The sequence below is a fragment of the Chelonia mydas genome, chromosome 11 (genome assembly GCF_015237465.2).
Source record: "Chelonia mydas isolate rCheMyd1 chromosome 11, rCheMyd1.pri.v2, whole genome shotgun sequence".
In the NCBI taxonomy this organism is placed as follows: Eukaryota; Metazoa; Chordata; order Testudines; family Cheloniidae; genus Chelonia; species Chelonia mydas.
The window spans coordinates 35,642,031-35,657,475 of record NC_051251.2 but is presented as its reverse complement, the minus strand read 5'-3'; the positions used below and the strand labels follow the sequence as shown (position 1 = coordinate 35,657,475).

General features: G+C 40.6%; 1 protein-coding gene across 2 annotated transcripts in view; it reads left to right on the top strand.

The window, feature by feature from the left end:
* Window positions 1-15,445, top strand: part of LOC102941549 (sodium channel protein type 2 subunit alpha) — a 111,965-nt gene that overhangs the window by 72,709 nt on the left and 23,811 nt on the right. The window lies entirely within an intron of this gene.

Sequence of the window (15,445 nt, the reverse complement as noted above, 5' to 3'; positions counted from 1 at the left end):
TTGTGGAGTATGGGGCTGGATGCAGGGAGCCATTTTTGGGAGCATAGCTTCACCTGCCCAGGACAAAGGTGGTTTTGGGGAGCAGGGTGTAATATGTTATTACATGGATCTACCAGCCAAATCTTTTTCTCCCAACCATGCCACAGGATGCAGCATCCAGGAAGATTACAACAGCCTTGAATATGCAGTAGAAGTTGCTTAGTGGTTCTGGTGCTATGCTGATATGTGGTATGCCTTTTCAGCCAGCTCCTGGGCAGCACCTTGTGATAACACCAAGACTATTTATTTGGGCTTAATGTGGGGAATATGATTTAGCTCAAGGAAATTAAAAGTTAATCCATGGTGTAGAGTTAAAAGAAAAGGAGTACTTGTGACACCTTAGAGACTAACCAATTTATTTGAGCATAAGCTTTCGTGAGCTACAGCTCACTTCATTGGATGCATACTGTGGAAAGTGTAGAAGATCCTTTTATACACACAAAGCGTGAAAAAATACCTCCCCCCACCCCACTCTCCTGCTGGTAATAGCTTATCTAAAGTGATCACTCTCCTTACAATGTGTATGATAATCAACTTGGGCCATTTCCAGCACAAATTCAGGTTTTCTCCCCCCCCCACAAACCCACTCTCCTGTTGGTAATAGCTTATCTAAAGTGATCACTCTTCTATTCAAGCCTAAGTTAATTGTATCCAATTTGCAAATGAATTCCAATTCAACAGTCTCTCGCTGGAGTCTGGATTTGAAGTTTTTTTGTTATAATATCGCAACTTTCATGTCTGTAATCGCGTGACCAGAGAGATTGAAGTGTTCTCCGACTGGTTTATGAATGTTATAATTCTTGACATCTGATTTGTGTCCATTTATTCTTTTATGTAGAGACTGTCCAGTTTGACCAATGTGCATGGCAGAGGGGCATTGCTTGCACATGATGGCATATATCACATTAGTGGATGTGCAGATGAACGATTTGCAAATTGGATACAATTAACTTAGGCTTGAATAGAGACTGGGAGTGGCTAAGTCATTATGCAAGATAACCTATTTCCCCTTGTTTTTCCCTACCCCCTGCCCCTTCCTCAGACGCTCTTGTTAAACCCTGGATTTGTGCTGGAAATGGCCCACCTTGATTATCATACACATTGTAAGGAGAGGTTTCAGAGTAACAGCCGTGTTAGTCTGTATTCGTAAAAAGAAAAGGAGTACTTGTGGCACCTTAGAGACTAACCAGTTTATTTGAGCATGAGCTTTCGTGAGCTACAGCTCACTTCATCGGATGCATAGCATATCGTGGAAACTGCAGAAGACATTATATATGTATATATTATATTATGTATATAATGTCTTCTGCAGTTTCCACGATATGCTATGCATCCGATGAAGTGAGCTGTAGCTCACGAAAGCTCATGCTCAAATAAACTGGTTAGTCTCTAAGGTGCCACAAGTACTCCTTTTCTTTTTATTGTAAGGAGAGTGATCACTTTAGATAAGCTATTACCAGCAGGAGAGTGGGGTGGGGTAGGTATTTTTTCATGCTTTGTGTGTATAAAAAGATCTTCTACACTTTCCACAGTATGCATCCGATGAAGTGAGCTGTAGCTCACGAAAGCTTATGCTCAAATAAATTGGTTAGTCTCTAAGGTGCCACAAGTACTCCTTTTCTTTTTGCGAATACAGACTAACACGGCTGTTACTCTGAAACCTGTCATGGTGTAGAGTTAATAATTGAGTTGAACTGAGTGAAAATGAATATGCCTTCAGTTTATACTTAAAGTGGAAGAAGGCATGATTTTTTTTAATTGACCAGGCTTATGCTTGCAGAAAAGTAGGTGCACAACAGCAAACAGATAGAACAATGGAAGTAATCCATTTCAGCATTGAAAATGCAGAGAAATTCAGATGACGTTTGCTGATGGGCCAGAAAAAGTATCTAATTTTAAAAGGTAACTGGTGTCTTTTAGAAGAGGTTCAATTTAGCTTATAGACTTTAATCCTAATATAAAATATGGCTGATCAATACAATGTATGGAGTGGGTTAACCTTCGCACACATCAGAATCCTAGCTATTGTATTCTGTACCAGTTAACAAATATTGAGTGGATTAAAATGCCAGCAAGAAGACCATTACAGTAAACAATCTGGGAGATCAGAAGTCAGAGTTAGTATTGGTGCATCAAAGAAGAAGAACTGAATTCTAGATATTTTTTCAGTTAGTGGAAAGCTGACTTTGCAACTGCAGATTCATGACGATCTGAAGAACAGGCCTGAATCAATCAGAATTCCAAGATTCCTGACCACAAGTGATGCTTATTTTGAAGATTCTTCTTATTAGCAACCCTCAATTGCCAGCAAAAAGTTGCCATTATCTGGCAGTTGCCAATAAGTGGAAGTCAAGTTTGCAAGGGTGCAGCCAGGGAAGGAAGTGCTGGGACATGTCTTCCCTGGCTTCAGCCCTGTAAACCAGCCTGTGCACAGGGCAGCAGCGGGCAGGGGAGCAGCAGCCCAGACGCCAGGGCTTTCTACAGGAAGTGGAGGTACTGGGGGCTCATGGAGCTGCACAGTACCTCTCCCTGTGCTCTCTGGGGATTAGGGTTCAGCATGTTCCATGGGCTTCCTTCCTTGAGTGCAGCGCCTCATCAGGGCAAAGCCTGGAGAGTGCAGAGAGAGAGAGACAGTGCGGCTCCCGCTTCCAGGTGGCACAGTCCTTCCCTGCTACTGTCCTCCCACAGCCCCTTACCTCTTGTGAGGTCCCTGTGCAGAGACAGGTTTGCAGGGCTGCAGCCCCAGAAGGAAAACACTGGAATGTGCTAAGCACCTGCTGCAGGCAGGTTTGTGGGGCTGCAGCCAGGGAAAGCACATCCCAACTCTTCCTGCCCTGGCTGCAGCCTTGCAAACCTGCACCTGGGGCCTTTCTTAATAAGCGTCATGCTGTTGCCAATATCCAAATCCCATTAACACTAAGGTCAATGGGACAGGAATGGTTCCCACCAAAATGTTGCTATTAACCAGAAGTTGTTAATATATGGAATGCTATTAAGCAGAATTCACTGCATATATATATATATGAATCATCATAAAATTGGAGGAATAAGTCTCAAGTTAATATCTGAAATCAGCAATAAATAGTTCAGGTTAGCAACATTAAAATGATTCTTTAACATCTATGCCCCCAATCCTCAGAACAAGGACTGAAATCCTGGCCTCTCATTGACTTTGATGGGGCCAGGATTTCACCCAAGATCAGTATATAGTAGAAAGAGAGAAGGTGTTGCCCCTTCCTACAGCTGTGAGTGACCATGAAGTTTCAGTATATCATCGTATATCATCACCCGTAATGACCTGATCAGTGTGTTCACAGCTTTGCAAACCAATAGCCTGAATTCCCCTTCCCTGCCACCTGGCCAATTCAAAGGGCCAGTTCCTTCCCAAATGAAACTACACCAGGGGCGGGCAAACTTTTTGGCCTGAGGGCCACATCGGGTTTCCGAAATTGTATGGAGGGCCAGTTAGGGAAGGCTGTGCCATCCCAAACAGTCAGGCATGGCCCAGGCCCCCGCCCCATCCGACCCCCCCTGCATCTTCCCCCTGATGCCCCCCCCCGGAACTCGTGCCCCATCCAACCCCCCCATCCCCCGGGCCTCCTGCCCCATCCCCTGACCGCCCCAGGACCCCCCGCCCCTGACTGTCCCCCACTGCCCCATCCAACCCCTCCTCTCATTCCTGACTATCCCCTTGGGACCTCTGCCCCATCTAACCACCCCTTCTCCCTGTCCCCTGATTGCCCCTGGAACTCCTGCCCCTGACTGCCCCCCGCCGCCCCATCCAACCCCCCTCTCCTTCCTGACTGCCCCCCCGGAACCCCTGCCCCAATTCAACCGCCCTGTTCCCCGCCCCCTGACCACCACCCCGAACTCCCCTGCCCTCTATCCAACCCTCCCTGCTCCCTGCCCCCTACCCCCTTACCCCGCTGCCTGGAGCACTGGTGGCTGGCAGTGCTACAGCCGCGCTGCCCAAAGCACCAGGACAGGCTAGCTGCGCTGCCCGGCTGGAGCCAGCCATGGCACCATGCATCACAGAGCACCAGGTCAGGCCACAATGCTCTGGGTGGGGGGCTGTGAGCTCCTGCCGGGCAGCGCAGTGAGCTGAGGCTGTGGGGGATGGGGAACAGCAGGGCTAGCCTCCCGGGCCAGGAGCTCAGGGGCTGGGCAGGAGGGTCCCGCGGGCTGGTTGTGGCCCGTGGGCCGTAGTTTGCCCACCTCTGCACTACACCATCCAAAGTATCAGTTTCTTTAGAGTGCTTGATAGGTTGGATCTGTAATGTGTCAGCCCACTGTCTCAAATGCCACTGATGGGCCAGGTCCAACCATCCAGCTGGCCCATTCCTTCCCAAATGGATCAAGGAACTTTAGAAATATACATAAAATAATAATGTTAAAATATTTTTTTACATAATACAGTACCTCACAGTATCTAATTTGGATAGAAATTCAAGGAGAATTCACCGTTTTGTGAGGTATTTCTACATGTAAATTCTATCATTGTTAAAAGAATGGAAGCAGGAACTATACAACAGAAAACCTCAAAGTATTTTGCTTATTGTATGCATTCAGTTTAGAACGATAAAATATGGTCAATTAAATGAAGAGTAAACAATTTAAGCATAAAAATTCGAAGAATATTCTGCCAAGAGTTAAAATAATGTTTGTTAAGATTTATCTTTAAAGCTATCATATACTTTCAAAATCTGTGCTAGCCATATTGTTATGTAGTTAGCTCATTTTTGTTTCTTGATTGTGAGCCACAATTTTGCAGAACAGTTATTAGCTGCAGCTCCTATATTTTATATTAATCTGATGATACTAGATATAAACTTACAGTAGATCCCTAGGAATGTTTGTTGAACTCTGTTGTCAGCCAATATGTATGCTCCTTTTTGCCAACTGATAAAATATTTAGTAAATATATTTTGACTGTTTTGAAGCCATGTTTACATTAGAGTTTCCAAAGAGAAGAAAAGTAGAGGTACTGTAATCTTGAACTTCACTGCCTACCGTTCTTACTTCTCACAGGGGTAAAACCAAGCTGGAGCAATCAAGAATGCAGCTCTGGTGCTTTTTAACCAGGTAGAGCAACGTATCACCACTTTTACACAGGTTACCTAAGCAAGTTATACATATATAGTCACTTTTCTAATGGATATTGACTGGCCTGCATGCTACTCAGCTATGTTCCTTCCCCATCCATTGCAAGATAGTAGAAATGTGCACAGCTGCTCTCTGCTGAGTCATGTGACTCACATCACAGCATGGTCAGGCAAGACTGGCAATCCCAACATACGTTTGACTCTGCTAATGACTCTTCTAGATATTTTTTATAAAGTACTTTAACAGTAACTGCATGTTCTACAGGTTTTGGTAATATGGATCAAAACATTAAAGGAATGTTTAACTTTAAAAAGAACAAAGAAAAAAGGGAGCATGCACAGTTTTTAAAAATATAAAAACAACCCTTTTTGATTCAGCCCTTATAAATATATTGTTTTAGTAAACGAAGTTCTAGGTGATTTATGTAATGCTTATTGTCACATTCCTTAATGAAAATAATTGGAACATTTCAAAATCGACTTATTCACTCAAATATTTACATTTATTTATATTTTGAAATGCTTAATGCAAACTTGCTAGGTATTAAGAGTGATATTCTGTATTCATTTGGGCACCCACATATCTTGAATTTTCATAAACTGCATATGAACAGGACATATAATTTATGCCAAAAGTAATATTCAGCAGAAGCAAATAGAAAAAACAAAAAGCACTTCACAGGAGAAGAGAGAACAGAACTGCCAGAAATAAGCCTTTACAAACATTCTCTTCCAAAAACCAAAGAAACTAAAAATCATTTGCATAATAAAATTCTTCTGTCAAATACAATTATTTTGGAATGCACATGTTATGGTACCTGAGTCTGTGTTTCAAATCTGGGACTCACATTACTCAGTATAAATCAGAGTAACTTAAGCAATGAACATTTCTTTTTAAAAAGTTGCACTGTTACATTTATCCACTGTTTTTTTTTTAAATAAAAGGCAAATGTGCTCTCCATTGCAGCATAACTGACAGAACTCTCACTGACTGATAATAGCAAATACGATGCAAAAATTGATAAAAGTTTTATAAAAGTTTATAACATTTATAAAAGTGATGCATCTGTTTCTGCTCTAATGCCAGTGTAAATCTGGAACAACTCTAATGACTTTAACAGGATTGCTGTGGATTTACATCAGTGTAGCTCTAAGTAGAATTTGACATGATTGCAGCTTGTAAGGACTAAGGATCCAATCCTGCAACTAGACCCATAGGAACAAAATGTTGTGCCCACAGGGAGCCCCACTGGCTACAAAGGGAATCTGCACAGATTAGAATCCAACTGCAGGGTTAGTACCAAAATTTTGAGTGGACTACAGAAAAAAGAAGTCACAGGGATGCCTTCCATCCTCCAATGTAACAAGATGCCTGTGCTGGGGGGGAGCATTTGACCCATCTTGTTAAAGGTTTAGCAAGATTAACTCTGTGTTGTCCTCCCCACATACCCAGGAGGCATTGTGGCACAATATGTCTTTCAAAAGAAAAACGCCACCATTCAGGTCATGCACCTGCTCATAAGAAGATTTTGCCTCATAGGAGACATAACTGAGCCTTCAATGTTAAAATTATGTATGGTGTAGACATTTGACATCTATATTTTTAATTGACCTTAACTGGGCAATAACTAAAATCTACCTTACTGGACCTTACGTACTGATAGAAATTCACAGTACTGTGTAGCATACACACAGTTTCAGTTTCAGGGCAAATATCATAATGATATAAATCAAGATATGCTTGAGCTAATCCAAAAGACCAGAATAAAGCTCTAAGAGATGCAATTAGCAGAGTTATTTTCATAGTATACTTGCAAACTTAATGATATTTGAGATTAATGGTTTGGTTCCAGGCAATTTTGAATAGGGAATTCCTTTATTTATATTATATTTTGTCAACCAAATCAGACAGCAATTTATAACAGTCAAAACTCAAAGTTTGAAATGAATAGCTGGATTATTAAAGGCAATTTGTAATGGCTGAGTCCCTTTATTTATATTATTGTCACTTTGAATCATGAAGCACTTTGTAAAGCTTAAAATTTTAGCAGCCGGCTCCTGCTCCCATTGAAATCTAGAGCAAAATTAAATGGGGGCAAGAACAGGTCTTAAGTGAATGCATTCTGATGGAAATGGGCCAACAACATGCTGTTGGTCAAGGTTTGTTTTGATGATTTAAAATGTTGAAATTAGAAAATGCACTACTTTCAAAAGAAGAGTACGTAGGCTCACTGTACACTCTAATGAATGTAGTTACTCAAATATTCTGGTTGTTACTAAAGCATTACTATTTATGCCTATTTGTCACATTCTATACAATAATGTGTATAATTATATTTTTTTTCAGAACAACACTAAGCCCATAGAAGTAGTTTTTCCTTGATATTCTAGGGGTCGGAAGAGGAGGTTCTCCCCTAATTTAAGCATGTTGTTTTGCTGATTCAGGCCTTGAGAATGCTGCATCATAAACAAATAGTTTCAACTGTATCCCTGTATAGAATAAGACACCTCTCTGCGGGTACTGAGCAGTATCTACAGGGAATAGGAAATTCTAGAGGCTGATAATCCTATGCATAAAATGAAAGGACAATTTAACAAAGAATTATTTTGTAATCCATACAATATCTTGAACTTTCTTGATATTTTTATTGGTATTACTATTAGAAAAATCAGCATTAAAACCTTTTCTAAACGACAACCATTCTTTCTTAATTTTAGGGGGGTTTGTAATTTACTTCACTTGATTTTCAACACTTGTGATTGCCTGAAACATAAATGAAGAGCAGGCTAAGGAATTGCACTCTTTCTTATATTAATGAAAATAAACTACTCTTCTCTCATTTGCTGTTTAACAAATGTAAACAATTGTGATGTCTGGAGTAGTGGCAACAGAGTCCTGTGTTGGGCAAGAACAGTTAAAGAACTGACTTTACTTTTCATTGACAATGGTTGGAAGTATTAATGATTGATAGTTGTCAGCCTTTATTCTATGACCCTTGATGTCAGTGACTAAGCTCTTACTGATTTCAGTGGTGAAGGATGAGGCCATAAGTGAGTTCTATTCTACCTAGTTTAAATATATCATATTATTATTCTCACCATGTACAGCTTAACATCATTTAATGAAGCAACAGCTCACAATTCCAGTGACAGGAAGAAATTTCAAAAAATTTTAGTTCTATTTAAATAATATGCAAGAGTTCTTCTATCTAAAATATTTCAAACTGATTCCCCTTTATTACTAGGTGGCCTTGGGACAAATACCAGCAAATTAATTGTGTGATTAATGTGAAATTCAGAAACGACTTTTGGCATAACCTTAGGATCAGGTCTAAGAACCTCTTTTATGAAAAGATGTACGGTGGATCAGCTCCAAGGCCCTTAGTTCCCTCACCCTTCTGGCTGACGTTATGGCAACAATGAATGCCATTTTAATACACAAACACTCAGCCAAGGGTTCAAATGCTGACTTCACAAATGTAAATAAAAACCAAATAAAATCCCAAGGAGAGACAGGTGAGTCCAGAATGTCTCCAAGGTTATTAACTAACAATTGAAGATTGTCCAGATTTGGCCTGTAAACCTGAGACGTCCAGTGCTGCATTGGCCTCATTCTGAGATATGCAAACAGCGTCATATAAGTCTTAGCTGCCATGAGACCTAGGAAGAAAATTACTTTCTGTGTTAGACATATTTCAGAGTTTAAAACAGACTGCACTATTTTTAAAAAATTGTCCTCTGGTAAAAAGATTTTTCCTACCAACAAGTCCAATATGGAGTCTATGAATATAGTTCTCTGAGTTGGGCAGAAATTTATCTTTTTGACATTCAGAAGCATCTCCAAGTCTGAAAAAAGGGTGGTTGTACAGCAGTGTAGCTTGATAGATCCTTGCAAACAGCAGCCTTCAACAGCCAATCACTCAATTATGGGTAAACAACAATACGCTGCTTTTTCATATAAGCCACTACTATAGAAAGGCACTTTGTAAACACTATTGGTGTGGTTAACAGGCCAAATGGGAGCATGTTGTATTGGAAATGGCCTCCCAACACCTTGAAAGAAGGTACTTTTGATGACTGTATTGGACAGAAATATGAAAATATGCGTTCTTTCACTCAAGCATCACAAACCGGTCTAGAGCTGAAAGTGAAGGGATTATGGAGGCCAGAGTTAACATACATATGGAAGTTTCAGTTATGTATTTGTTCAGATTCCTTAAATCTAAATTCAGATGAAACTGTACTTTTTCTATACCAAAAAGTCTCTTGAATAAAACTCAACCTCTCAGGTTTTAGATACCTCCTCAACAGCTCCTATCAGAAGGAATTTCTGCACTTCTGAAAGTAAAATAGCCTCATGAGAAGGTTCTGTGAAAAGGGTAGAGTATAAGGAATTGAACGGGGGCAGTTTCTCAAATTGAATGACCTAGTCCTTTTCTATAATTTCTAGCACCAATTTGTCCAGTGTATTATGAAACAACCCTCCATCTGATGAGAAAATATGCTAGCCTGTCTCCAAACAGAGGAAGGGAAGGATCCCCACTGATTGGTTCTGGACTCTCGATCCTATCAGCAAATCTGAGGCTTGGTTGTTCACCAGAGACAACAGGGAGAAAGCAGATTGTTTAGATTTAGGCTTTGATTTGAAAGACTTCTTCTTGTGTTGGCTCTGGGAAGATGTAGCCTGTTGGTGTTGTTACTGATGTCTTTGATTCAATGGGAAATAAGTCAAGGAAGACTGTGTTTCTGATAACCGAAATAAGCAGTCACAGGTCTTCTCCTGGTAAAAGAAATCAAAGTCCAAATAGCAGCTTTCAATCTTGTCTCCTTCAGCTTTTCCAGAAACTCATTTGCCTTTTCACTTAAAAGACCATCCCCACCTCAATTCTCATATCCTGAGCCAGAGAAGAGCAACAAAGCCAAGCTTGTCTTCTCCAGGTAACTTCATGTGCCAGTCCTCTGGCAGAAGAGTTCAAGGTGTCTAAAGAAACTCCAAAAGCATGCTTTGCCACATTTTGACCAACATTAGGATCTCATTTGCTAATTCCTTTTGTCATCTGGCAAATCCTGCACAAACAGTGCCATCTTTTCCCATATCACCTCTCCATCCATAAGGAGGACAATTGAAAAATTCCAATGGCAGCACTCAATAAGGCCATGGACTCCAGGACTGTCAGTCTCCTGCACAACTGTGATGTGAGACCATACCTGCAGGAGGAGGATCAAACAGAAGAAGCAGGAAGAAACAATCTCTTTATTCTTCCTCTGTCATCCTCTAAACACTGATCTGGCCTTGGATCAGTGATGGATTGTACTGGAGATAGTAATGGACCCAGAGAGTGAAGAGAAATAAATGGAGAGAAAACCCTTTGTGGGGACACTGTAGGAGTCTTAGGAGAAGGTGTAGACCAGGGATCGGCAACCTTTGCCATGTGGCCCATCAGGAAATCCGCTGGTGGGCCAGGATGGTTTGTTTACCTGTGGTGTCCTCAGGTTCGGCCGATCACAGCTCCCACTGGCCATGGTTCACCGTTCCAGGCCAATGGGGGCTGCAATCGGCCGAACCTATGGATGCTGCAGGTAAACAAACCATCCCGGATTTCCCTGACAGGCCGCATGCCAAAGGTTGCCAATCCGTGGTGTAGACAGACCAGGAGAAAGACTAATAATCTCCTCTGCTCTTCTCCTTTTTTCAGGAGAATCGACACTGAACTCAGAACTGATAAAGCCTGTCTCTTCCTCTCATTCAGATCCAAGAAGCCCTCAGAAGCCAAATGGTGTACATCAGCCAAAGTAAATGTCTTCTATGGACCTGAAGATGGAGCTGGAACTGGACAGAGGTCGAAGTTGGAGCTGAAGACCTGGATGGCACGGAATCTGGTGAAATACACAGATCCACCTGCTTGGTACTTAAAGCTGAAGCCAGAAACAGCCTGGGTTTTGGAGCCATAACTGTAGAGGCCCTGTCAGAATCAGATAGATCTGACAAATCTGAAATGAGGGATCTGGCACTGCTAACAGTGGCTGTCTTCTTCCTTGACTTCTTCTTCGGAACCAACACAGCTGGAGCTGACAATGTGGCTCTTGGTTCTGTAGCAGGCAGTCTGCTCTTCATCATCACCTGTGCCTTTGAAGACCTGGCTTAATGGGATCTGGAGCCAGACCTGACAAAGGTTCTGATTTTCTACTGCCTTTAAAGTGTTTCATCTTTCAGGAGTAAGACACAGCAACCGAGACAGGCTTCTTAGACTTTGGATCTGATGAATGCCCAGCACTGGAAGGTTTAGCCTCAAGAGCCTCCTTAAGGAGAAGCACCTGCATCTCTTCTGCCTGTCCTTGCAAGTTCTGGCCATGAAAGTCCAGCAGATGAAACATCCAGAAGGAAACTGGCCCTCTCCCAAGCATTTCAATCATCTAATGTGGTCATCTGATGCCAGAAAAACAGCCAGGCAGAATGCACATCTCTTGAATCCCAGCTTCTTAAAAACATAAGGATGGTCATATTGGGTCAGACCAATCAATGGTCCATCTAGCCCAGTATCCTGTCTTCCAACAATGGCCAGACCAGATGCTTCAGAGGGAACGAACAGAGCAGGGCAATTTATCCAGTGATCCATCCTCTGTTGTCTAGTCCCAGATACTGGAAGTCAAAGGTACACGCAGAGCCTGGGGTTGCATCCCTGGCCATCTTGACTAATAGTCATTAATGGACCCACCATCATTGAACTTATCTAATTCTTTTTTAAACCCAGTTATACTTTTGACCTTCACAACATCCCCTGGCAAAGATTTCAAAGGGTTGACTGTTCATTGTTTGAAGAAATACATCTTTATGTTTGTTTTAAACCTGCTATTAATTTAATTGGGTGATCCCTGGTTCTTGTGTTATGTGAAGTAATAATTAATACATCCTTATTCACTTTCTCCCCACCTTTTTTGATTTTATAGACATCTATCATATCCCCCTTAATTGTCTCTTTTCTAAACTGAACAGTCCCAGTCTTAATCTCTCCTCATATGGAAACTGTTCCATACCCCTCATCATTTTTGTTGCCCTGTTTTGTACCTTTTCTAAAACCAATATATGTTTTTTGAGATGGCGCAATCAGAACGGCACACAGTATTCAAGGTCTGAGTGCATCATCAGTTTATATAGTGGCATTATGATATTTTCTGTTTTGTAATCTATCACTTTCCCAATGGTTCCTAATATTGTTAGTTTTTTGACTACCACTGCACGTTGAGAAGATGTTTTTGGAGAACTATCCAAGATCTCTTTCCTGAGTGGAGACAGCTAATTTAGACCTCATCATTGAGTATATAGTTGGGATTATTTTTTCCAAAGTGCATTACTTTGCATTTATTGACACCGAATTTCATCTTTTTTGTTGCCCAGTCACCCACTTTTGTGAGGTCCCTTTATAACTCTTTGCAGCGAGCTTTGGATTTAACTATCTTGAGTAATTTTGTATCATTTGCAAATTTTGCCACCTCACTGTTTATCCCCTTTTCCAGAACACTGTGAATATATTGAACAGCACATGTTCCAGTACAGATCCTTGGATTAAATAGTAGAGTCCCCACTATTTACCTCTCTCCATTATGAAAACTGATCATTTATTCCTATCCTTTGTTTCCTATCTGTTAACCAGTTACTGATCCATGAGAGGATCTACCCTCTCACCCCATGACTGCTTACTTTGCTTAGGAGCTTTTGGTGTGGGACCTTGTCAAGGGCTTTCTGAAAGTCTAAGTACACTATCTCCACTGGATCAACCTTGTCCACGTGCTTGTTGATACCTTCAAAGAATTCTAACAGATTGGTGAGGAATGATTTCCTTTTATTAGGAAACAACAAGCCATGTTGACTCTTCACCAACACATGGTGTGTATCTATGTGTCTGATAATTCTGTTCTTTACTATAGTTTCAATCAGTTTGCCTGGTATTGCCAGGATTGCCTCTTGAGCCTTTTGTTTAAAAAATTCAGCATTATAGCTATCTCTGGTCATTTGGTACAGAGGCTCATTTAAGTGATAGGTTACATAGCACAGATAGTAGTTCTGTATTTTCACATTTGAGCTCCTTCTGAACTCTTGGGTGAATACTGTCTGGTCCTGGAGACTTAGCACTGTTTAATTTATTAATTTGTTCCAAAACCTCCAAAACTGACATCTCAGTCTGGGACAGTTCCTCAGATTTGTCATCGAAGAAGAATGGGAATCTCCTACACATCCTCTGCAGTTAAGACCGACATAGAGAATTCATTTAGCTTCTGCTTTTTCTTCAGTTTCACCAAGCTACTAACTGACTTTAACTAACTAACTATAACTATACTAAACAATTACCAAGACACTAAGAACTGGAGAAAAAAAACAACCCGGATCCAAATGGTCTGGAGTGGTTCACTTCCATCTGGCACACTGGTTGAAAGGAACTGAGCTGATAGAAGGCATTGCCCCCCCTTTACAACATTTGGAGATGCTGAGGACAGAGGCAAAGGGGCCGTGCAAGTGTTCTAACAGGCACTGCTTGGAGAAGGTTCTAACATCAGGCACCACCAGGCAGTGCAATACCCATAAGTGGAAATATGCAGAGCTGCTCAAAGAAGAAATTATAACGTGTACAGGATATCATACTTATTATTTAGATATGGATTACTGATCTACAGTAACCCTATTTCTTTAGGCCTGCTCCAAAGCCCAGTGCAGCCAATGGAAAGAGTCACATCAATTTCAATTATGTTTGAATCATGTCCTTTTTTTCCAAATAATTTAACGCCTGATCCTGCAAGCTGTCTCCTGAGTTAATGGAAGGCAAAGATGTAATATCAGGCCTTAACTAAAGATCAATAGAAAATGTAGTTTTCAGAACTGTTCGTCTCCTTTACAAAAGCTACACAAAATTCCAAAAAAGCCACAAAAAATCATAAAGTAGCATCTTATCAAGGTTTATACTGAAACAGAATGCCACAGCCAGTCAGAGCTCAGGTACAGTCACTGCCTTTCAACCATACTCTAGTTTTCCATACAGTGTGCAAATCTGAGCATTCTGATTGATATCCTCAGAATCTGATGTCTATATGTTCACAGACATGACTACTCCTGAATCTCATGTCTACATTTAATCAGTCATTTTGTTTATCATTTTATTCAATTAAATATTTGTTCATTAGATATTTCAGCAAGGTAACAACTACCTGAGAGTGGTGCCTGTTGATTCAGTAGTAACCATATCCTGGGCTGATAAAGGTGTAAATCCCCAGGGTCGTGTAAATTTGTGTAGCTTAACGGAGGTCATGCTCCCCTTGATTGGAAGTCAATGGAGCTACACAGATTTACACAACATCTAAGGATATGGCACATCAGCCTCAAAGTATTTTGGCCTAAAATAGGATTATTATTTCATGATCAGGAATCAGACTCAAATTTTCAATATAAATAATGCCTCTACATTATTCTGTATTCTAATACAACATAGGATCAATCTTTAAATAATACTTTAAATCAGCATCCAATTATCAGTATTAATGTCTCATGTATGTAGTGTACTCAATGTATGTACATGAATTCCTATATAAATCCATAAAATTAACTGTAGAGTATGTAGCCATTCATGAGATTATAAATTATATGGCAATAACACTAACAGTTTCTTGCCAATACTATAATCTAAATTACAGTCTTGTAGCATATTACGTCTACTGCTGCATGGTCTATAATGATGTATTTCACTACGGTGCTTTCTTTAAGGCTGGAGACTTGGATACATTACCTATTTAAAACTGAATAAGAATGTATTTCTGATTGAAGTAATTCAAGACACAAATCAACAATATTAACAGCTAAAAACATGTTACAAACTCTTTGATGAGTACTTGTTTTCACTTCAGTTGTGCTAAAAAATAAATGCATTTAAAAATAGTTTTACTTGCAAATTTAAAAGCAAATATAGGTGCCAGAATAATAGATAGCCTTAAACTGCCAATAGATCAGTGGCCTGATCCCAAGTCCACTAAAATCAGTGGAGAGGCTTCCATTGAGTTCAGGAGCCTTTGGATCAGTCCCTGAATCATGCAATCTTCAGTCCTCAGCAAAACTTCCACTGAAGTCAGTAGGAATTTTGCCTGAGTAAGGACTGCATGATTTGATTATATATAAAAGTAACACATGCATAGTGGAAGATAATGCAAAATAGTGACTTGTCCTAAAGTTAACTTGCTGCTCCTCTCAACTGACATTACAGTAAGATACTTAAACAACAGGTCATGTGCACTGTCGTAAAGATTGCTACTGGAAAAAAGAT